This window comes from Acomys minous, assembly GCF_964271855.1.
Source record: "Acomys minous genome assembly, chromosome: 6".
In the NCBI taxonomy this organism is placed as follows: domain Eukaryota; kingdom Metazoa; phylum Chordata; class Mammalia; order Rodentia; family Muridae; genus Acomys; species Acomys minous.
This window is the reverse complement of record NC_140487.1, coordinates 114,943,340-114,969,055: the sequence shown is the minus strand read 5'-3', so window position 1 is coordinate 114,969,055 and position 25,716 is coordinate 114,943,340.

Below are 25,716 nucleotides of genomic sequence, written 5' to 3'. Positions count from 1 at the left end.
GCAATCTCCTTGTCCAACACATGAACCTGAAGTTCTTCACATAGGGGCACTATGTCCCCTCCCATGGAATCTGGAACATCTTCCATACTCCTTGGATTTCCAACATTAAGCATGTCCACTCACTAGACATGACCACTAGATATACATAATTGTCTTGAGAGAGCAAAATAAAGTAACACTGAGAGCAAGAAAAAGAAAAACAAACAAATAACTGCCGGATTCAACACCCATTGGGTCAGGAGTATAGGGGGTTCCTGGCCAATGTGCCATATGTTTTGCCCAATTCATGAGAGATCAACAAATAAAACCACCCAAGAGACAAATACAAACACAATTGCAAAGGAAGTCTTAATTGCAGGCTCCATCCAGGTCCACACCTCCTATGCACTGATACAGCAGATGCAGGGAAGTGGCCCTGAGTCTAAATTCAGAGGGGTTTTTAATAGATTTTAGTCAAATAAATGGGTTTTTCAGTATATGATTGGACAGAAAAACTGAAAGCAGGGAGTGACAAGCCATGGTGATTGGTGGCTGGGTAACCGTTGCAGGGGCAAGTTGACCTATATCAAAGATTGGTTGAAACAATCATGCCAGACCTCAAAGGGCTAAGAATGTATCTCAGGGGCATTACAAACTCAGTCGTGGTCCTCCTAATTAGTAGTTGTTATGTGCCAGATTACCTATGGCCCGCTTAGCCAGCAAAGTATATTTAGACTCTGGGTGTTTTCTCAATGACAGCTAATTGTGTTCCTGGGGGAGTTTTTCTATTCAGACTGCCTTGTGATTTTTCCTGGGTCTGGGATTGGCCCTTTGGCCAACTTGAACATGAAATAGAGTTTCTTTTACAAAAAGAAGTTTCTCTGGTTCTTACCCTGGGATGCTGGGACATGGTATGAAGGACAATGATTCTGGAATATTCTGCTATACTCAGAGAACCCAGTATGAGTTTGATGACAAATATTTTTTTCTTAATCTATTGATAAATAAAGTTGGTAATTATTGTGGTTTAAACTGTGAATCATTCAAGCAGATTTCAGCCTGAAAAAGTGAAATTTATTCGTTTGCTAAATGCAGATTTTCAGCCTCCTGAAAAGGGCAATGCATGCATTTAATGACAACACTGAGGAGACAGAGGCAGGCGTATCTCTGAGTTCAAAGCCAGCCTGCATGATAGACCAAGTTCCATGACATGCAAGGCTGCATAGGGAAACTCTTTCTTAAAAACCCAAGATTATTTTTAAGAAACAGATATTCTTCTAATATGTTAAGGGTTGAATGGTGTTCACTTTCATAACCTCTTTTCCTTTTCATATCTTGGAGCCTTAGAATATGACATTATTGGGAAGTATGGTCATTACAAATCCTAATAGGTAAGATACTTAAGATGAGGTCATTAGAACCCTTACCCTAGTACACAAAATGGAAAGGTCAGTTCAAGAGTTGATCATACTGTGATATTTCTACTACACAAGGAATCCAAGATTATACAAACTACAATCAGAGAGTACTGGACTGACTCTCAGCAGTCACAAGTATGCAACCATCAGGCTACCTTCTGTCTCTATCTCAGAGCCTTAAGCCAATTAAGATATTGTACTTACAATGAGGGAATGGGATTAGCACTCCAGGGTGTGTAGCCTGGGGAGTTTCCTTTCCTACTTAAGGCTTACACTCAGGTCAAACTTGGTTCTTGGCTTGCTATGGGACAAGTGTCAGAACAAGGCCGAAGGAAGCAGAGCTCATTAAAGGACTTTTAAAGCACTGGCCCTAAGTACAGAGTTTACTGGAGAGGTGTCCAGGGGAGGAGTGAAACATCCACAGTGTGGGAGCAGGCTTCTGAAGTGAGAGTCAAATCTTGTTCCCCTTCATTCTGTTAATTCACAGCAAGTTTAGGGGTTCAAGAATTTTCCTTTATGAACAAAGTGGTAAAATGGATTTATGAGACATTTTGCCAGGAATAAGAATTGCAAAAAAAAAAAAATCAAAGTTAGACATCATTTTGGCCCTAAGTAGGCATGGCTTAGTTTATCTTTATATTTTTTCAGTTGAGATATCTTTAGGGAAACCACCATGATCTCCAAGGGAAGGGATGACATTGTCTGGTGTGAATGGAGCATCCTGGCTATGATAACAGGAAAGACAAACAAATCAGACTTCATTTGAAGACTTTTCTTCTCATATCAACCCACTTTTTGCTTTTTCTATCTCACCTTCCGTACACTACGTATTTGCAGGAGCTTTACTCTTATCAGGAAGCCAGAGTGAATACTTACTTGGCAGGGAAGAGTCATAAAGGTGGTTTTCCCAGGGGGGATTCCTTCCCATTCCACTCTGCGTTGACTGAGCCTTCGCATAAGATGTAGAACAGGTATGTTGCAAGATACAATCAATTTATGATTCAAAAAATCTTAACAAATTATATATGAAAAAAGAATATACATCAAAATTTTCAGGTTATATAGGGAAAGCTCTTTGCCAACATGTTAACCATGGGAAACAGGAACTTCCAAGACAAGGAGTTGCCACTCGTAATGAGGCAGAGTGGAAAGAAAATTGAGGAGGTGGGAGAGGGAAAGGAAGCCCTTTATCCTGAGATCTGGTTGGTTTGTTTTTCATGATTTTCAGGAAGTTGCACACACCTCTGATAAACTCCAGAAATGCTCTTGTAGACCATATGTGTTTTTCTTAAGTCATATCAAATTTTAAAAAACCATCAAAGATAGTAAATAAACTAAGTTAATGTGCCTACCCAGCCTCAGGATATCTCTAACCAACTTTTGGCACTTCGTATTCCCTTTACTTTCTCTGACACCTGATGACTCTTGCATGCTTTATTCATACACAAAATCATTTCCTGAAATATTTTAATCATTGATTACACAGCTTGAAATCTCTTTGGTTACATAAATGTATAGGAACAAAGAAAACAAAGTAAGCAAACAGCAAATTTCCTGAGAACTAAAAATTAATTTGAGGAGTAGGGTCCAAAAAATTTCTTCCTTATGATTGGTATCCTAAAGTCTTAGAGTTACAAAAGGTATTAAACAAAGCAGCTCTATCTGATTTTTGTTCTGAATTAACATATGATTAATAGATCAAAGATCAATCCCCCTGGAACCCAAACATGTCTTCCTGAACCTTAATTAATCCTATCTTTTCTTTATTTTAGCGGTCTTTTAAAAATATTATAAGGCCCCCTTTTTTTTTTTACTTAAAAACAGCTGGTCTCTTTGTCTTTCCAGAACATCAGGAAAGTCCTGGTGTGTCAAGTTTACTCAGTAGGGCAGATTGTTCACTGAGACAACATGCCGGTCTCTCTGACTTTGTTTAGAATTTCTATATCAACACAATTTCTATCTTTACTGTAGTTTTGCAAACAATAGAAAACTATTAGAACTTTGGAACTGTTTACAATGTCTTTTTTTAACGTCATCATAAACTTTTACTTCAATGCAATTTCTATCTTTGTTGTGATCCTGTGAAGGACACTTAGAATTTTAAAATTGTTTTCTTTTGCTTCTAGGTAGGCACCAAGATCTGTTGATAATGGCATGATCAGGATATCTTTTCTTTCTAAACTAGTTCCTTGTTTCCAAAGCTGAGCATTCCAAAGCTATAGGTTGTCAGCCTTCAAAGTTCCTCTAAAATTTTCTACTTTAATAATTCTTCTGAAATCCTCTAAATCATTTACCAGAGTTGTTTGATGATAGTTTAATAATGAATTTGAACTCATATATTTATTTACCAATAAATCTGAATAAGTTTTATGAATGACTCAATTTTCTGCATAGCTGTATTTTCCAAGGGAATCATCAATGACTTTATTAGTTTTTATTAGTATCAGCTTTTACTAATGTTCAATTCTAGCTGTTGGTGAGAAGTCTCTAACAGGAACTTCTGTAGTCAGGATCAATCCAAGGCATCAAGGCACTAGAACTTTGACAAGCAGCCTTAAAAACACTTGATTCTTGGGGCATTGGAACTTTGTTGAGCAGTGCCCTCAGGGTGTATGGCAGAGGTGCTTAGGTGTCAGGCCCAGGAACTTTGTCAAGCAGTGTCCCAGATTTCTTAGCCTCGAAATACTGAAAACAACAAAACTAAGGACCTGTATGTACCTTCTGCCAGAGAGTGGTTTTTTTCTTGACATAGATTTCAGACTATAAAGTAGTATAAGAGCCAATGTGTCTTCTGCAACTTCTTCTAGCTGGCATTAGGACATTGTTATCAGGGAGTCAGAAATCCTGAAAAGGTAGTCAAAGGCTAGGTAATGGGGCACTTATTAGAAAAATTTGTTTATCCCATCTACTTGAAGAAAGAGGCAATAGTCATATTTTGAGGACTGTCTCATACCAGCTTCTAGCTGGTCCAGATCTTAGCGGCTTGCAATCTACAGGTGATCTCTGGGTGGAGTCTGTTATCGAGGTAAAATTGGCTGAGACATGAATAGACTAGACAAAAGTTTTCATTATATCTATAAGACAGGGAGTGTAGGCTTATGTTTGAGACTCTGTAAAAGCATGAACAATATTTTTCAGTCCAGAAACCACGATATACTGATTGGATAGACTTGTTTTTAACATAACAAGAATCACCCTTATAGTTATATTCAGAAGATAACCAAAGGAAAATGAAAATCTTGAGATTCTGACTAATTAGTAAGCAGTTAGTGCTTCAGCAACTTATCATAATTCTATTGGTCACAATATTATATGCCCTAATTTATTATTATATTTCTACTACTCATACCTAAAAAGACCCTCTGAATGTCATGCCTTCCCATGTACCATTAAGCACTTTCTTAGACCCTCAAATACATCTTTTATAACTTGTATTAACCCACTTGTAATTACTTCTTAGACTTTTTAGCATTTAGAAAACACTTCTTTAGACCTCCTAATATTGAAGATCCTTGTAAATGAAACTTTTATATTCTGAGATATATATGAATTTTAATTTTCCCATTATTCACAAAGATACACAGGCATTTGCAGGAAGCAAAGGCTGGTTGCCTTTTTAAATAAGAAAAGAGACCCACAATATTAGCTCCTACTGCTCAGCCACCTATTCCTCCCTTTTTGGTATTGGCCATGCATTCATCATATGGAGACTTTTGGGCTTGCTGGAGTTCAAAGCACATCATTACGGTTCATTCATCTCTGGGCTTGTTGCCAGTTTGATCTAGGCAGGAGACTCCCAAACTGGCTCCAAGAAGAGAGCTAGTTTATGAACCTGACTGTGGGCTCATAGAATGAATTTGGTAATGTTCCATCCCTCTCTATCTTTTGGAGTAGCTTGAAGAGTATCGGTATTAGCTCGCCCTTGAAGGTCTGGTAGAATTCTGCACTGAAACCATCTGGCCCTGGGCTTTTTTTGGTTGGGAGACTATCAATGATTGCCTCTATTTCTGTATGAGAAATGGGACTATTTAGCTTGTTTATCTGTTATTGACTCAACTTTGGCAAGTGAAATTGATCAAGAAATCGCCCATTTCCCTTAAACTTTCAAATTTTGTGGCATATATGCCTTCAAAGTAGGATCTTATGATTCTTTGTATTTCTTCAGTGTCTGTTGTTATGTCTCCCTTTTCATTTCTGATTTTGTTGATTTCAATACTGGCTCCATGCCTTTTAGTTAGTTTGGCTAACAGTCTGTCTATCTTGTTGATTTTCTCAAAGAACCAGGTCTTGTTTTTGTTGATTCTTTGGACTGTTTTCTTAGTTTCTAATATGTTAATTTCACCCCAGAGTTTGATTATTTCCAGACGTCTACTCCTTTTGGGTGTTTCTGCTTCTTTTTTTTCTAGGGCGTCCAGTTGTGTCATTAAGGTGCTTATGTGTGATGTTTCCAATTTCTTTTTAAAGCCACTTACTGCTATGAAATTTATTCTTAACCCTGCTTGTAATATATCCCACAAATTTGGGTATGTTGTTCCTTCATTTTCATAGAATTTCAGAAACTCCTTGATTTCGTTCTTTCTTTCTTTTCTGAACCAGGTGCCAATTGGCAGAGAGTTGTTTAGTTTCCATGTACATGTAGGCTTTTGTTATTTCTCTTGTTGTTGAATTGCAGCCTGAGCACATGGTGATCTGATAGGATACAAGGTATTATTTCAATCTTCTTGTATCTGTTGAGGCTTGCTTTGTGACTTCCGATGTGATCAGTTTTGGAAAAGGTTCCATGGGGTGCAGAGAAGAAGGTATATTCTTTCTTGTTTGGGTGAAAGGTTCTATAGATATCTGTTAGATCCATTTGACCCATGGTTTTGGTTAATGATATTATTTCTCAGCTTAGTTTCTGTTTCAATGACTTATCCTTCAGTGAGAGTGGGGTGCTGAAGTCTCCCACTATTATTATGTCGGATTGATGCATGGTTTAAGCTTATTAGCAGATCTTTTACAAATATGGGTGCCATTGTATTAGGAGCGTAGATGTTCAGAATTGTGATGTCATCTTGGTTGACTTTACTTTGATGAGTATGAAGTGTCCGTCCTCATCCCTTTTGATTAATTTTGATTGAAAGTCTATTTGTTTGATATTAAAATGGCTACGCCTGCTTGCTTCTTGTGACCATTTGCTTGGAATATTTTTATCCAACCTTTTATCCTGAGGTAATGCCTATCATTATGGTTGAGATGTGTTTCTTGAATGCAGAAGAATGTTGGCTCTTGTTTATGCACCCATTCAGTTAGTCTGTGTCTTTTTATTGGAAAATTGAGACCATTGATGTTGAGAGATATTAATGACCAGTTATTTTTAAGAGTCTTAATTTTGATGTTGTTTCCAGTCGAACATTTGTGTAGTTGTGTTTTTGCCATGGTATAGTTATCTATTTCCTGAGTAGTTTTGGTTGTAGCTTGACCCTTTGGGATGGAGTTTTCCTTCTAGTACCTTCTGTAAAGCTGGATTTGTGGATAGGTACTGTTTGAATTTGGTTTTGTCATGGAATATTTTGTTTTCTCCATCAATGGTTATTGACAGTTTTGCTGAGTAAAATAGTCTGGCCTGGCATCTGTGGTCTCTTAGGGTTTGCAGGATCTCTGTCCAGGCCCTTCTGGCTTTGATGGTCTCTGGTGAGAAGTCGGGTGTAATTCTGATAGGTTTGCCATTAAATGTTATTTGACCCTTTTCTCTTGCAGCTTTTAATATTTTTCTTTTTTCTGTATGTTTTGTGTTTTGATTATTATGTGACGGGCAGTTTTTCTTTTCTGGTCAATTCTATTTGTTGTTTTGTAGGCCTCTTGTATGTTTATAGGCATCTCTTTCTTTAGATTGCGGAAATTTTCTTCTGTGATTTTGTTGAGAATAGTTTCTTGGCCTTGGAGTCTGCTTTAACACTGTCCTTTAGACATCTTGCCATCTGTGTTTTTGTTGGGTAACTTCCAGAGTTGGATAGAGAGAGTCTGATGATAGATTCACTTGTTTTCTCACGATTTCCATAGGCTGGAAGCTCTGATGCTTCACTGGTGTGGATGGCAGGAGGTTAGTCCTGTTGTTTTGGGCTCAAAGTCATTGATCCTCAGTTCCCCTTTGCTGTGGGTCCTGCAATCTTTCTGGGTCTCTGAATGAGTGTTGGGTCATCCCAATGTATCCACAGCCTTCCCAGTCCCATGCCAAGTCCAGCCAGGGACACTGGGCCCAAACAATGCATCGAGCTTGGCTAGATTCTCAGAGCTTGATCCGTCTCCCTCAGCAAGAGAACTGCAGCTGCGCTGAGCTCGTGCCTTTCTTAGACCTGAGCGCTCCACCCCGCCTGCGTCACAGCAGGAGAACAGAGGCTGCAGAGAGCAAGTGCCTCTGGTGGAACCCAGTGCTCCGCCCAGCCTGTGTCACAACAGGAGAGTGCCGCTGACCTGAGCTGGTGCCTAAGGTGGAACTGAGCATTCAGCTCAGCCTGTGTCACAGCAGGGGAGCTGTGGCTTTGCTGAGGTAGTGCCTCAGGCAGAATTGCTTGCTGAGCTGAGCCAGTGTCTCCCTGGTAGAGTGCACTGAGTGAACCCGGGACTCTGGGGGCTGAACTGTCTGCTGAGCCCAGTTTGGGTCTCAAGGCACCACACAACCCATATACTGTCCAGAGTTCCCTCTCTTGCGGCAACTCTCACTGACCACCACACCAGTCGCCTCCACTGGAAGGGTCTGAGCTGCAAAACTCAGCCACCGCTGCTGCTGACGCTGGTGCTGATGGTGCCATTGCTGCCTCTGCCACAGCTGCTCTGATCCGAGAAAATCCGTGCTCCTCCCATGTGCAGGGGCAAGCAGGTCCTCTGCACTCGGATCCCTCCTAACTGTGGAGCACTCCTGCTGCCATGATGTGGGGACCTTTGTGTTCCTAGCTCAGAAATCTGTGCAATTCCTTGAATTGTTCATTGAAGCTTCCAAACAGGGTCCACAATCCTTCTGGTATCCGTTCCATGGGACAAGTCCCTAGGTGTCTCTGGTCTGCATGCTGGTCCTGCCTGGTCATTGATCCTTTTCCCGATCCACATGCACTCAAGCCCAGTCTCTCAAGATTATTTTTTAAAAACAGATATTTTCTAACATGTTAATTGTGGAATGGTGTCCCTCATTCATGATGTCATTTCCTACTCATGTCTTGGAGCCTTAGAAATTGTCCTTATTTGGAAAAGGTGTCATTACAGAGACTAATATTTAAGATAGTTAAGATGAGGTCATTAGAACCCTGATCCTATTATACCAAAGAGAAATGTGTATTTAGAGAGATGCTCATAGGGTGACATTTGTACAACCCTAAGAGTCCAAGATGACAGAACCTACAAACCTACAGACAGAGAGTCCTGGATGGGCTCTCAACCCTCCCTCACAAGCATGCAACCATTATGGCACCCCTTGTCTTTGATTCAGATCCTTAAACCAAATAAGTTTTCCTACTTAAAGTAAAAGATTGGGTCAGAACTCCAGGCTGTATACCCTGAGGAGTTCCCTTTCCCACTTAGTCCTTGCTATCTGGTCAAGCTTGGCCCATGGCTTTGCTATGGCAAAGATGTAAGGAAAAAGCAGCAGGAAGCAGAGCTCATTAAAAGACTTTTAAAGTATTGCCCTTAAGCACACAATTCACTAAAGTGATATCCACGGGAGATGTGAGACATCCCAAGTGTGAAAATAATCTTCTCAAGGGAGAGAAACAACTTGGTCCCCCATCATTCAGTGGAATTCACATCAAGTTGATGGGTAAAAGAGTTTCCCTTTATAAACAAAATTGTAAATTGAATTTAAGAGAGGTGTGCCATGAACAAGAAGTGCTAAAAATATGAAGGTTAGAAATCATTTGGTGCATAAGTAGGCATGGCTTAGTATGTCTTTCAGAGTTTTCAGTTGAGATGTATTTAAGAGAACCAATCATCTCTGCAAGCAGTTCTGACAGGATAAGGGGTGAAGGGAGCATCCTGGCTTTTGCTAGCTGGAATAACTACCAACTAAGTATCATGGTAAAGAGCTTCCTTCTCATTTCACCCCAGTTTTAGGTCTTTCTATCTCACCCTCCTTAGACTACTCATTTGGGGAAGTGTTGCTCTTATCAGGAATCCACAGTGAATATTTACCTGGCAAGGGAGAGTCATAAAAGTGCTTTTCCAGTGTGAGGGATTCCCATTGAATTTTCCATTAGCTGAGACATCACAACAGATGTAGAACAGGTATTTCATAAGACATACTATTTTTATGATAAAAGACTTCATAAATTAGATGTGACATGAGAATATACATCAAAACACTAAAGTTTGGTGGTTCCAAGATAGCAATGCTTATCACACACTGTATCTGATCTACAGCATGGAGAAGAGAGACCAGATTGGGAGTCACAGACTGCAAAAACTGGAAAAGGCTGGGTGAATGGGATCCTGTACACTGCATGCCACAGGTGGGCTAGGCCCCAGGCAAACAACAGGCCATGGAAGACTTGACCCCACTCTCCAGACTTTAGAATGGAACCCACCTGCAGGCTGCAGCCAGCCTCTGCAGCTCAGGCACAGTGTGTGCAACAGTGGAATGCCAGAACTCCTGGCCTGAGGAAGTCTCAGAATAACAAGGAAACCTGTCTTCAGATGTAGCCATATAGGTGGAAGACATAAAAGAGGCCTATAGAGAGGCAACACAGAGGTGAACTTCTTGAACAGAATCCAAGAAATGGAGGAATGAATCTCAGGAATAGAAGATACAATTGTAGAACTTGAAGCAACCATCAAAGACAATGCTAAATCTGAAAAATTCCAATCATAAAATATCCAAGAAATCAAAGAAACCATGAAAAGACAAAAGCTGAGAATAATTGGCATCAAAAAAAGAGAAGAGATCCAATTCCAAGGCTCAGAAAATATCTTCAACAAAGTAATAGAAGAAAATCTCCCAAATTTAAAGGAGATGCATATAAACATATGAGAGGCCTACAGAACACGAAAGAGAATAGATCAAAAAAGGAAAATCTCCCTGACACATAATAATAAAAACACAAAATGCAGAACAAAGAAAAATATTAAAAGCATCAAGAGAAAAAGGCAAAGTAACATACAATGGCAAACGTATCAGAATTACGCCCGACTTCTCAGCAGAGGCCATAAAACCCAGAAGGGCCTGGACAGAGGTCCTACATACCCTAAGAGACCACAGTTGTCAGACCAGACTACTATACTCAGAGAAACTATCAATAACCATTGACAGAGAAAACAAAAGATTCCATGACAAAAACAAATTCAAACAGTACCTTTGCACAAATCCGGCTTATAGAAGTTACTAGACCTAAAACTACACCCTAAAGGGACAACCCTCAACCAAAATTCCATGGGAAGTAGAAAACTACAGCATCACAAAAAGAAAACCAAACAAACTTTCTACTGTAACAAACATCAAAAATTAAGGGACTTAAGTGTCATTGATATCTCTCAACATCAACGGTCTCAATTCTCCAATAAAAAGACACAGAATAACTAAATGGATCCATAAACGAGATCCAACATTCCTCTACATTGAAGAAACCTATCTCAGCCAAAATGACAGATATTATCTCAAAGTAAAAGGCTGGAAAATTATTCGAAGCACATGGTCACAAGAACCAAGATAGTGTAGACATTTCAATATGTATAAAATAGACTTTCAACCAAAATTAATCAAAAGGAATGAGGAGTGACACTTTATACTCATCAAAGGTAAAATCAACCAAGATGACATCACAATTCTGAACATCTATGCTCCAAATAAAAAGGCACCCACATTTGTAAGAGAACTATTTTAAAAAAGCTTAAATCGCACATTGATCCCCACACATTAATAGTGGGAAACTCCTTGGATTTCCAACAATTAGCATGTACACACACTAGACATGACCACTAGATATACATAATTGTCTTGAGAGAGCAAAATAAAAATAACACTGAGAGCCAGAAAAACAAAAACAAACAAATAACTGTCGGATCCAACACCCATTGGGTCAGAAGTATAGCGGGTTCCTTGCCAATGTACCATATGTTTTGCCCAAATCATGAGAGATCAACAAATAAAACCACCCAAGAGATAAACACAAATGCAATTGCAAAGGAAGTCTTAATTGCAGGCTCCATCCAAGTCCACACCTCCTATGCACTGATACAGCAGATGCAGGGAAGCGGCCCTAAGTCTAAATTCAGAGGGGTTTTTAAATAGATTTTAGACAAAGAAATGGGTTTTTCAGTATATGATTGGACAGAAAAACTGAAAGCAGGGAGTGACAAGCCTTGGTGATTGGTGGCTGGGTAACCGTTGCAGGGGCAAGTTGACCTATATGAAAGATTGATTAAAACAATCATGCCAGACCTCAAAGGGCTAAGAATGTATCTCAGGGGCATTACAAACTCAGTCGTGGTCCTCCTAATTAGTAGGTGTCATGTGCCAGGCTACATACTGGCCAGCTGCACCAGCAGAGTACATGTAGACTCTGGGTATTTTCTCAATGACAGCTGATTGTGTTCCTGGGGGAATTTTTCTATTCAGACTGCCTTGTAATTTTTCCTGGGTCTGGGTTTAGCCCTTTGGCCAACTCAAACATGAAATGGAGTTTCTTTTACAAAAAGAAGTTTTTCTGGTTCTTACCCTGGGATGCTGGGACATGGAATGAAGGACAATGATTCTGGAATATTCTGCTACACTCAAAGAACCCAGTATGAGTATGAGGACAAATATTTTTTTCTTAATCTATTGATAAATAAGGTTAGTAATGATTGTGGTTTAAACTGTGAATCATTCAAGCAGATATCAGCCGAAAAAGTGAAATTTATTCATATGCTAAATGCAGATTTTCAGCCACCTGAAAATGGCAATGCATGCATTTAATGACAACACTGAGGAGACAGAGGCAGGCGTATCTCTGAGTTCAAAACCAGCCTGGACAACAGACCAAGTTCCATGACATGCAAGGCTGCATAGAGAAACCCTTTTTTGAAAACCCAAGATTATTTTTAAAAAGCAGATATTCTTCTAATATGTTAAGTGTTGAATGGTATTCTCTTTCATAACCTCTTTTCCTTTTCATATCTTGGAGCCTTAGAATATGACATTATTGGGAAGTATGGTCATTACAAATCCTAACAGTTAAGATACTTAAGATGAGGTCAATAGAACCCACACTCTAATACACAAAATGGAAAGGTCAGTTCAAGAGGTGATCATACTGTGATATTTCTACTACACAAGGAGTCCAAGATTACACAAACTACAGTCAGAGAGTCCTGGACTGACTCTCAGCAGTCACAAGGATGCGACCATCAGGCTACCTCTTTTCTCTATCTTAGAGCCTTAAGCCAATTAAGATATTGTACTTACAATGAGGGAATGGGATTAGCACTCCAGGGTGTGTAGCCTGGGGAGTTTCCTTCCCTACTTAGACCTTACACTCAGGTCAAACTTGGTTCTTGGCTTTGCTATGGGACAAGTGTCAAAACAAGGCAGCAGAAAGCAGAGCTCATTAAAGGACTTTTAGAGCATTGGCCCTAAGTACAGAGCTTACTAGAGAGGTATCCAGGGGAGGAGTGAGACATCCACAGTGTGAGTGCAGGCTTCTGAAGTGAGAGTCAAATCTTGTTCCCCTTCATTCTGTTAATTCACAGCAAATTGAGGGGATAAAGAATTTTCCTTTATGAATAAAGTGGTAAAATGGATTTATGAGACATTTTGCCAGGAATAAGAAGTGAAAAAAACCAAATCATAGTTAGACATCATTTTGGCCCTAAGTAGGCATGGCTTAGTTTAGCTTTAAATTTTTTCAGATGAGATGTCTTTAGGGAAACCATCATGATCTCCAAGGGAAGGGATGACATTGTCTGTGGTGAATGGAGCATCCTGGCTATGATAACAGGAAAGACAAACCAATCAGACTTCATTGTGAAGAGTGTTCTTCTCATATCAACCCACTTTTTGCTTTTTCTATCTCACCTTGCTTAGAGTACATATTTGCAGGAGCTTTGCTCTTATCAGGAAGACAGAGTGAATACTTACCTAGCAGGAAACATCATAAAAGTGGTTTTCCCAGGGTGATTCCTTCCCATTCCACTCTGCATTGACTGAGCCTTCGCATAAGATGCAGAACAGGTATGTTGTAAGATACAATCAATTTATGATTTAAAAAAACTTCACAAATTATATATGAAAAAAGAATACACTTCAAAATCCTAAAGATTATATTTGGAAAGATCATTGCCAACATGTTGACCATGGGAAACTAGACTTCTAAGACAAGGAGTTGTCACTCATAATGAGGTAGAGTAGAAAGAAAATTGAGGAGATGGGAGAGGGAGAGGAAGCCCTTTTTCCTGAGATGTGGTTGGTTCGTTTTTCATGATGGCAGGATCAGGAAGTTCCACGCACCTCTGATAAACTCCAGAAATGCCCTTGAAGACCATGTGTGCTTTCCTTAAGTCATATCAAATTTAAAAAACCATCAAAGATAGTAAGTAAACTAAGTTAATGTGCCTACCCAGCCTCAGGATACCTGTAACTGACATTGGGCACTTCTTAAACCCCACCCAACCCCTCATAAATCTACTTTACACCTTTGTCTATTAAATAGAAACAAACAACTCTTTAATCTTTAACTCATTGTGACTGACATCCTCGAAGTGATGAGACTACAAAGCTATGGAACATATGTGCAGCCATTGCCTAGATTGGGGCACCTCTCTTTTGAAAAACTGCCTGCCTGTACCCTAAGCACCACTCAGTGCTTTAAATCTATTTCAAACTCTAACTCCTCTGCCATGAAATTCTTTTCCATTATGTAGCCAGGAATATGGTTGTACCTGATTGGAACTCACTGAGGGGTAAAAGAAAGCTTCAGGCTACAGGCGGCCATGTGGATCCATTTACTTTATATGATGACGTATGTATTAGTGTAACAAAAGACAAAAGGCCGTGCTCTACCATCCCCAGCTGGATACACTAGGCTGCCATTCCCAGGCCATAACTGTGAGATATAAGTAATAGTGCAAATTAGGGAGAGGGGGAAAAGAACATGGAGGCAAAAGAGGGAGAGGGACAATGAAGGGAAGTGGGAGATGCTGAAAGGGGGAGAGGGAGAAGTGGAGGGAGAGAGACAGAGACAGAGAAACAGATGGAGAGAGAGAGAGAGAGAGAGAGAGAGAGAGAGAGAGTATTAAGGATTTAGATAGCCACTTCCAGTCCTAGGCTCCAGTGATCTCCATTTTGTTCACTACCTATTCTTTTTTTCTTCATTTATTGAAATAATTTTTTATATGGTTTCAGATACTTTCAGTCCAATTAAACTTTATGATTGCAATATTATTTCTTTATTCATTGACTTAGAGCTGAAGAACAATCCCAGCCCTTTACTTGTCAGGCTTGTCCTTCTCTCCACACTTTAGCTCTTAATCCTTCAGGCTGGTAGCCTTGCGATGTGGGGCTCTTTCTATATACACTTTCACTTTTAAACTTCCAGGTTGGTAGCCTTGCTATTTGTACCTCTGTCATAGCTTCACTGTCTACATATAATATAGGTCTGTATGCAGCTTAACTCCCAGGGGCTGCTTGCCTCAGAAGAAAAAGAGAGAAATCAGTGAATTGAACCCTGATCTTTCAGATTCACATTCTGTAGGCTTATCAAATGCACTATCCAGTGTTCTGGTTTTCTGCCATCAAAACACGTCTCTGGCTAAAAATGGGCACTGCTTAACAGCAGAAGGTCTTAATCTTAACATTTTAAGTCAGAGTACAAGTGGCCCGCACACCTGACACTTTCTACACCTGACACTTTCTTACTATAAATAAGAAGAGTTGTAAAAAAGGGAAACTATAGTTCCTTTAAACTTAATGGCTTAGCAGTGAACAGCTGCTTGTTGAAAGTTAGAGTCCCAATGAAAAAGGCAAATGAAACACTCCAGACAGTTTACCACTTACCAAATAGATCTTTATGAACCTAACACACAGAAAGACACATATGCACACAGTCAGTCAATAGATGAAACAAAGCAGCTTCCAAAATGTTGTGTCATGGCCCATAGGACACATCCACCAGGGTTCACCTGAAAGAGGGAGTGACGATTAAAAGTAGGGTACAGAGATGCGAGAAATAAAAAATTAAGTTTAAAAATTCTGATCAAGATTCACTTTAAAGCCAACTAGTAAGAATATAGAGAGAACAAGGTCAACAGGATCTATTCTAATCTCACTCACACTAACCCCCAGGCAAGAATACAATAGCCTGAATCACTCCTTGTAGAACTTCCTAGTTCTATGGGTAATTCCCTGACTGGTTCCAAGCTGGGATTTCCCTACCTATTTCAAACGTAAATAGTCCAACGATAGCCTAGAACACAAGACCTCATGAGTCAAAGGTCAGCAACTCGAAGATCACAGCATGCAGCCTAAGCACAAGATTTATGACATGGCAGAATTTAACATGGCTCCCCACACCATTCATCCACATATATGTAAACATACAGATGTAATTACAAATATGTACATATATAAATCCATATAGACGATATATACAGACAACTAGATGTATAAACAGAAAGATACATTTTGGTATGAAGGGGGTGGCTTCAACAACTGTTTAACTCTGCATTGTATTTTTATATGATCTAATAAAAAGTTTCTCTATGTATGGAAAAATGACCTCATTCAAAAAGATATGCCTCATGCTCATGATGAGTTCAAAGCAGAAGTATTATCTTTTTCTTATTCCTAATGTAAGTTATACGTTGAAAGCAATTTTTATGTCAAGGTTTTTGTTAGAAATGGTTGTCTGTCTTGTCTTGTATAGCTAAGTATTTGTTTCTATATTCATACAGTCTTTCTTATCAGGCTGTACACCTGAGCCCTATGTGTGAACTAAGCTACAGGGAATACATCCCCTTGAATATTCATTTGTTCCAGTCTTGTTTTCTCTCTTCCTGTATTTCAAGTGCTTGACATATGGAGGTTCACAGACGGCCTAGTATTTTTTCTATACTGCAGGAAGGTATTTCAAAACTTTTAACAAATCAGAATTTCTTTATAACCATCACCAGGGATTATGAAATCACCAATTAATTTATACAACACTATGCCATTAAAATGCATCTTTAAAATAATCTTCAAAAAATCTTCCCAACAGAGTGAAGCAATAGGGAGTGAGGGTCTTGACCATGCCAGATACATGAAACAAGCATGGAAAGGCTGTACAGCAACAATAAACAGTCTTGAGGCAAAAACCTTGGGGCCTTGCCTAAAAGAGCTATACACCCATTTGATAGCCCTGCAAACCTCAGTGGGCTGTGTCCAGGAAGCTCAGTTGCTTGCTTCTGCCACTATCTATCCTATTCTACCAAGTCCTCTCATACTGTCCAAAGTTTTCCTAAATCACTTTCTTATAATAGCTTATATATATATCAACCTATACATATGTCTTTATCTCTTAAAAAACTGAAACTTAACTGTAGTAATGCTATGGCTTTCTAGTCTGCAACCCCATCAGAGACTTAAGAAAAAAATATTATCTAATATGAAGGAAGTTCTGACAAGCCGATTCTAAATTTATAGACATAACAAGACAGTAGACTGCCTAGAAAGTCATCAGAGGTTTTTCTGTATCATTAGGGCATCCAGTCTTCAGCCTACCAGCCCAGAGTATCTGACAGACTTTTCTGTGAAGCAGGAATTTTGAAGAACTGTCCCATCTAGTCTCTGCAAAGCTGGATAGACAATTCCCCATGGTCATACTTGATCACAGTTTGTACAGTCAGTCTGCTATCAGCATTAAATGCAAGAACAGTTTTTGGTCCAGTGGCTATTTTGTCACATTTGTTTCCTTTATATCCATCCTCTTCATTGAACTAGATTGGAGGTGCTGGCATGAGCAGATTTGTCTGTCAAAAAAGTCCTTTGTTACTAAATGCCACATTCTGTAGATCTCTGAAGTGTTTGAAGATTATCTATTTACTATAGTGCAAAATTCTATCTTTCAGTCTATCTATCGATCTATCTATCTATTTATCTATCTATCTATCTATTTATCTATCTATCTATCATCTACCTAGCCAAGTACCTACCAATGTATTGACCAGTTGACTTATGTATCTATCTCAGTATATCTAAGTAAGCAAACATTGCTTATTGCTAGCTATGTACTATTCGCTTAACCTTGAAAACATATACAATAGAGCAAATAAAGCTTATTCTGTAATTAACTAAACAGTATGTAACAAGACTACAGGTAAAATGTATAGGTGACTAACCCCTAACTTATATTTCCAACCATCCTGAACAGTTTGCAATAGTTAACTTTCATAAGGCTAGAATGTTATATCATGTTTTCAAATGAGTTGCCTATGTACAATACATTAAGCAAAAGCTGGACAAAATCTTACATTTCTATCGATGTACAATACCAGTGTAAAGTATTTGAGGATAGTAGATTCAATAATATATCATTTATTCTATAATTCTATATCCCCCTTTTATCATTCCCTTTTCCCTCCTTTCCCCTAATATTGGATAGAGTAGAAAGATAAGAGAACTACAAGGCTAGAGGTGAGAAAGAAATAAATCCCTAAATGTAACCTCTACTGACTTATAACCAATGCCCCCAACCAATAACAAACATTTAACCCAACCACAAACAGCCACCCTACCTGTGATGAATCAAGATGGCATGTTCTTCAAATTTCGTTTTGCTGTCCTGGAATAAAAGCATCTTTTGGGTATTGTTAGAAAATTAAGATATTTGCCAACTGCTGGAAAAACTCTGTCCAGTTTTTGGGGCTTGATTTTTTGGAGTAGACCTGTTTTGATTGGGAGCCTAGTCTTTAATGGCTGAGCCATTTTCCAAACTGAGCCACCACTCTTTCCCACTTTCATTATTGTACTTCTTTTTTAAACATACACATTTATATCTGTTCAAATCAATCAGAGAACCTTGTATGGGTAAGAAGTGAAATATTTTTATAGTAAACTACTGATAAATGAGATTGTTAAAACTGTAGTTCATACTGTGAGTCATTCAAGCAGATGTCTACCTGTAAAATTCAAATTTGCTTCATTTGGTAAAATGCAGATTTTTCAGCCACTGGGAGCTGGTGGTGCAAGGCTCCCAAAAATCAGGAGACAGGGGAAGGTGGATCTTTGAGTTCAAGGCAAACCTAGACTACCTAGAAAGTTCCAGGACATTCAGGGCTACACAAGGAAATCATATCTTGAAAAATCAAGATATTTTTAAAAGGCAGATTTTCTTTGTGTATTTTATTGGTTGAATTGTGTCCCCCTTTCCTGACCTCATTTCCTGTTCATGTCTTGAGCCTTAGAATATAACCTTATTCTAATACTAAAGGCAAGGTCACTGGAACCCTAAACTTAATACACAAAAGGGAAATGTGGGTTCAGAGAAGAAGTCAGAGGGTTTTATTTCTATTACCCAAGGAGTCCAAGATGTCAGAGTCCTGGACAGACTCTGAGCCCTTACAAGGATCCAACCATCTGGCCACCTATTGTCTCCGCCTCAGAGCCTCAACTCAATTAAGATCTCCTACTTACATTGAGTGGATGGGGTCAGCACTCCAGGAAGTGTAGCCTAGGGAGAATTGCCTATAGGATGCTGCTGCAGTTGCTTTTTCAAGTGCCTGTCTTCTTTTTTCTGAACTCTCACTGTCCTTTAATAGTTATTTCCTCACTAATTCCATGGGTTTGCACCATAATAAATTTCAGCTGATATTGAATCCTCCCTCAGCTGTTGAGAAACCGGGCTCAACAACTGCCTGGGGAACTTTCCAAAAGCCCATTTGGGTATGGCCGCCATTCTCCTCCCAGTAGCCAGTTCCAAGAGTGGCGAAGGCTGTGAGCAATGGAGGGAGGGAGAGTGTTTGTACACATAGAGTGTTCCTATTTTCTTTATAAGCTGTGACATCTGGAAATAGGAAAGGGAATGTCGATTCTGCCTGGTTTGTTCTTTTCATCCATCAGTCATTCATTTGAGCACAGAAGGACATTCTAAATCTCGGTTAAGTTCCAAAGATGCTCAACCTTCTTGGGAAGTTAAGAAGAGGAGTTCTTGCATGGGGTGGATTCTCTCTCGCCCTGAATGCCAGCACCACCATATTCTGTTCTCTGTTTTCATTCTCCTGCTTCTCTTCTGACCTCCTGTCTTTTTGGTTTTCTGAGAGCAGTAGAGTGTACATTTGGACTCTGGGTGGTTTCTCTAGATGACCTGTTTGTGTTTTTAGGGGAATTATTCTGTTTAGACTACATTGTGGTTTTCCTAGAATCTGGGTTCAGCCTCTTGCCAGGTTTATGACAAATTGGAATTTCTTTTTTTGTCTGGTCCTTACATTTCCCTCTCTCTTAGTGATGAGAAAGCTCAATCCTGGGGGTTTATGTTCTTTGCATATCACAACTGTCCAGATCCATGTTTTGTATGGTCTGATAATAGACTTTGTGAACCATAAGTTGGATGAAAGCTAGTCTTTCTTTTCTTAATTGTATTAGCCTGTTTAGGATACAAGGACTGAAAATGAGAAGGAGAAACAAAATGAACAAGGATCAGAATCATGGATATTAAAGAGGTCAGCCTTGGAGACAAGCTGAACCATAATTCAAACCATTATTAACATGGGCTTGAACAAGCAAAATATAAAGTCTCTTTTAAGAGGGGCACAAAGCATCACTGGTGCTGGAGTTCAGCTCCAGATTAGGGTCGGGCAATGAAGAAGGGTTTAAGAGCAATGAGGGAAGGAAGAATCAGACTTGGGACACCATTCAATTCTTTTGATGAGAGATGGGACACAGCGGAAGCCTTGATGGCTTTACCTACTCTGACAACTTATGTCTCTTGTAAGCTTTATTTATACACAAAATTATTTCCTTAAAATCTTTCATCATTGATTACACAGCTTGAAATCTTTTTGGTTACATAAGTATATAGGAACAAAGAAAACAAAGTAAGCAAACAGCAAATTTCCTGAGAACTAAAAATTAACTTTTAGGACAAAAATCTAAAAACTTCCTACTTATGATTGGTATCATAAAGCCTTGCAGTTACAAAAGGCATTTACCAAAGTAACTCTATTTGATTTTTGTTTTGATTTGGCATATGATTAATAGATCAAAGATTAATCCCTCCACCTGGTACCCTAAACTTGTCTTCTTGACCCTTAATTAATCCTTTCTTTTCCTTATTTTAGCTATCTTTTAAAAATATTAACTGGCCTTTTTTTTTTAACTTAAAAGCAGCTGGTCCCTTTGTCTTTCTAGAACATCAGGAAAGTCCTGGATTGTCAAGGTTACTCAGGAGGGCAGGTAGTTCACTGAGATAATGTGCCTGTCTTCGTGACTTTGTTTTGAACTTCTTTATCAACACAATTTCTATCTTTACTGTAGTTTTGTAAACAATAGAAAACTATTAGAACTTTAAGACTGTTTCCAATGTCTTCCTTTAACCTCATCATAAACTTTTACTTCAATGCAATTTCCTTTTTAATATGTTATTAATATATTCATATTACATCTCAATTGTTAGCCCATCCCTTGTATCTTCCCATTCCTCCCCCCCTCCTACTTTCCCCCTACACCCCTCTCCTATGTCTGTGAATAAGGGGGACCTACTCCCCATGTATATGCTAATAAGGTATCAGGTCTCTTCTTGGTGGCCTGTTATCCTTTCTATGAGTGCAACCAGGCCTCCCCAAAAAGGAGACATGGTCAAAAATTGAGCACCAGAGTTTGTATGAAAGTCAGGACTTCCTCACCACTCAACGATGGAGACTATCCTGTCCATTACTAGGTCTGGATAGAGGTTCGAAGTTTATTGGCTATATTTTCCTTGGCTTGTGTCATAGTTTGAGCAGGACCCCAGGACCCACATCTACCCATCATAATGTTCTTCTTGTAGGTTTCCAGGACCCTCTGGATCCTTCTGTTTCCCCATTCTCCCATGCTTCTCTCACCTAAAGTCCCAATAGAATGTCCTCCCTTCTGACCCACTTTCCTAGTAAGTAAAGTCTTTCATGGGATATGCCTCTTGGGCTAGTGTCTCGATATAAGTGAGTATATACCATTTGTCTCTTTTTGCTTCTGAGTGAACTCACTCATTATGATTAATTTCTAGTTCAATCCATTTGCCCACATATTTCGGGAATCTTTATTATAATCCAGTGAAGGAAACTTAGAATTTTAAAATTGTTTTCTTTTGCTTCTAGGTAAGCACCAATGTCTGTTGAGAATGGCATGGTCAGGATCTCTTTGCTTTCTAAACTAGTTCCTTGTTTCCACAGCTGAGTATGAAGACCTAATGATTTTGACTATAGGTTGTCAGCCTTCAAAGTTCCTCTAAAATTTTCTTCTTTATCAATTCTTCTGAAATCCTCTAAACTGTTTACCAGAGTTGTTTGTTGATAGTTTAATAATGAATTTGAACTCATATATTAATTTACCAATAAATCTGAATAAGTTTTATGAATGACTCAATTTTCTACATAGCTATATTTTCCCAGGGAATCATCAATGACTGTATTAGTTTTTATTAGTATCAGCTTTTACTAATGTTCAATTCTAGCCTTTGGTGAGAAGCCGCTAACAAGAACTTCTGTAGTCAGGATCAATCTGAGGCATCTAGGCACCGGAAGTTTGTCAAGCAGGCCTTAAGGACACCTGATTGTTGGGGCACTGGAACTTTGTCAAGTAGTGCCCTTAGGGTGTATGGTAGAGGTGCTTACTCCTCAGGCACTGGAATTTTGTCAAGCAGTGCCCCCTGACCTCTTGGCCTCACCAGACTGGGAAAAACAGAACTAAGGGCCTATATGTACCTTCGGCCAGAGAGTCTTATTTTTGACATAGCATTTCAGCCTACTAAGTGGGGTAATTTATGATGTAGTGTCTTCTGCAGCTTCTTCTGGCTGGCATTAGGACATGGTTATCAGGGGCCCAGAAAGCCTGAAAAGCTAGTCAAAGGCTATGTAATGGGGCACTTATTGCAAGTATTTGATTATCCCATCTACTTGAGAGAGGGAGTAGTCACATTTGCAGGACTGGTTTACCTCAGCATTTAGCAGGTCCAGATCTCAGCAGCTTGCAATCTACAGGTGATCTCTGGGTGGAGTCTGTTATCCAGGTTAAAATCTGCTTAGACAAGTATAGACTAGACAAAAATTTTCATTAGGTCTATAAGACAACCAGAGTATGCTTATGTTTGAGACTGTAAAAGCAAAACAGTATTTTTCAGTCTGAAAAACCATGATATACTGATTGGATTGACTTGGTTTTAGCACAATGAGAAGCACCCTTACATCGATATTCAGAAGATTACCAAAGGGAACTTAGAATCTTGAGCTTCTGACTAATTAATAAGCAGTTAGTGCTTCAGCAACTTATCATAACTCTATTGGTCTCATTATTATATGACTTAATTTATTATTGTATCTCTACTACTCATACCTAAAACATTGTGTAACTGTTTTGCCTTCCCACTTACCATTAAGCACTTTCTAAGACCCTCAAATACTTCTTCTATAACTTTTATTTACCCACTTTTAAGTACTCCTTAGACTTTTTAGCATTTATACAATACTTTCTTAGACCTCCTAATATTGTAGATTCTTGTAAATTAAACTTTTATATTCTCAGATTGTATATATATTTTCATTTTTTTCCGTTACTCACAAAGAGACACAGGCATTTGCAGGAGGCAAAGTGTTTGACTTTTTAAATAGGAGAAGAAAACTACCATGTTAGCTCCCACTGCTCATCCACCTATTCCTCCCTTTTGTTGTTAGTTGGCCCTGACTCACCATGTGGAGCCTTTTGGGCCTACTGGAGTTTAGAACACATCATTATGGTTCAGGCAGCCCTGGGCTTGTTGCCAATTTCATCTAGGAAGAAGATTCCCAACCTGGCTCCAAGAATAGAGCTAGTTTATTAGCTTTTGCTCTTTCTTTTTCTGAGAATGTTTGAAATGAGTTAGAACTAATGTCCAGGAGATGAATCTTGGCCACTTTTTAGAATATAAATCATAAAACATTTAAATAGTTAAACTAATTTTCCTAAAATTGTCCATTGTGAGGGAAAAGAGTGACTTAGTGAACAGTCACTTATTAAATATATGGGGGATGTGGTCTGTCCTGCCATCCATCCAAGTCTCAGTCAGATAAAGAGTAATAGAAAGTCATAAACACAACAAGAAAAAATTAGTAAGAGTAACAGCACACCCAAGATATGATCAGAAGCAAAACTGAAAATCGGACACTGGTCCCATACTAAGCCATGGGAGCTACCAGCCTTGTCCCAACACATGAACCCGAGGAACTACAAATAGGAGCCCTCTGTGTCACCCATGGCATCTGCAACATCTTCTAGACCCCTGTGAACTCTATTGTCTAGTATGTCCACTCAGCCAACATGATCACTATATATACATAATTGTCTCAAGACCATAAAGTTAATGTAAGACTGAGAGAAAGACAAACAAGAACAAAACCACACTGCTGGATTAGACTCCCCTTGGGTCAGAAGTTGCTTGGGTTCCCAGCCATATGTTATGTCCAAATTGTGAGAGGCCGGCAACAGACTAACCAAGAGCCAAGTCCAAATGCAATCTCAAGGAAATCTTTATTGCAGCTTGAGCCTGGGCCACACCTCCTAGGCACTGACACAGCAGATACAGGAAAGTGGCCCCCAGTCTAAATTGAGATGGGCTTTTATAGGTTTTAGACAAAGAAACAGGTTTTACAGTATAGGATTGCAAAGAAAAACTGCAAGCAGGGAGTTATGCACCTTGGCATTTCAAGGTTGGGTAACAGTTGTAGGCACAAGTTGTCCTATAAAAGATTGGCTAAAGCAGTCATGCCAGACCTCAAACTGCTTAGACTGTATCTAGGGGGTGTCGTTAGGAACTTTGGCCTGGCTTCTCCTAATTGGTTGTTGCTATGTGCCAGACCAATTACTGGTCAACTTCACCAGCCGAGAATATATTTGAACTCGGGATATTGTCTCAAGGTGAGCAGATTGTGTTTCTATGGGAATTTTTCTCTTTAGATTGCTATGTGGTTTTTTTCTGGTATCTACATTCAGCTCTTAGCCAAGTGTAACACATAATTAAGTTTCTTTTTCAAAATGGAGTTTGTCTGGCCCTTACACTGGGAAACCGGGTTATAGAATGAAGGACAGTGATTCTTGAATATTTTGCTAATCTAAGAGAACTCGGTGTGAATAAAAACTGAACCATTTTTATATTAGGATTTGAAAAATGAGGTTTTCAATCATTGCAGTTTATACGGTGGTCATTCAAGCATCTGTCTAACTGATCAATTCAAATTTACTTCATTTGCCAAAATACAGATTTTCAGCTCCCCAGAAGTGGAAATGCATGCCTTTAATCACAACATTCAGGAGGCAGATATAGGTACACTTCTGAGTTCAAGGCCAGCCTGGACTACAGAGCAAGTTCCAGGACAGCCAAGGCTACACAGAGAAACCCTGTCTTGATAAATTGAGATTACTTTTTAAAGCAGATATTTTCTAACATGTTAATTGTTGAATGGTGTCCCTCATTCATGATGTCATTTCCTACTCATGTCTTGGAGCCTTAGAATTTGACCTCATTTGGAAATAGTGTCATTACAGATACTAATATTTAAGATAGTTAAGATGAGCTCATTAGAGCCCTGCCCCTGTTACACCAAAGAGAAATGTGCACTCAGAGAGATACTCACAGGGTGACATAGGTACAGCCCTAGGAGGCCAAGATGCCAGAAACTACTGACAGAGAATCCTGGACAGACTCTCAACCCTCACAAGCCTGCAACCATGATGGCACCCTTTGTCTTTGCCTCAAATCCTTAAGCCCAATAAGTTTTGCTACTTAAAGTCAAGGTTTGGGTCAGAACTCCAGGCTGTGTAGCCTGAGGAGTTCCCTTTCCCACTTAGTGCATGATCTCTGGTCAAGCTGGATCCTTGGCTTTGCTATGGCAAAGGTGTAAGGAAAAGGCAGCAGGAAGCAGAGCTCAATCAAGGACTTTTAAAGCATTGCCCTTCAGCACACAACTTACTAGAGAGATGTCCAGGGGGAGAAGTAAAGCATCCTAAGTGTGAGTACAAGATTCTCAAGGGAGAGTAACACCTTGGTCCCCCATCATTCAGTGTAATTCACAGCAAGTTGATGGGTTAAAGAGTTTCCCTTTATACACAAAATTGTACAGTAGATTTATGAGGGGTGTTGCCAGGAATAAGAAGTTCTAAAAGTATTATGGTTAGAAATCA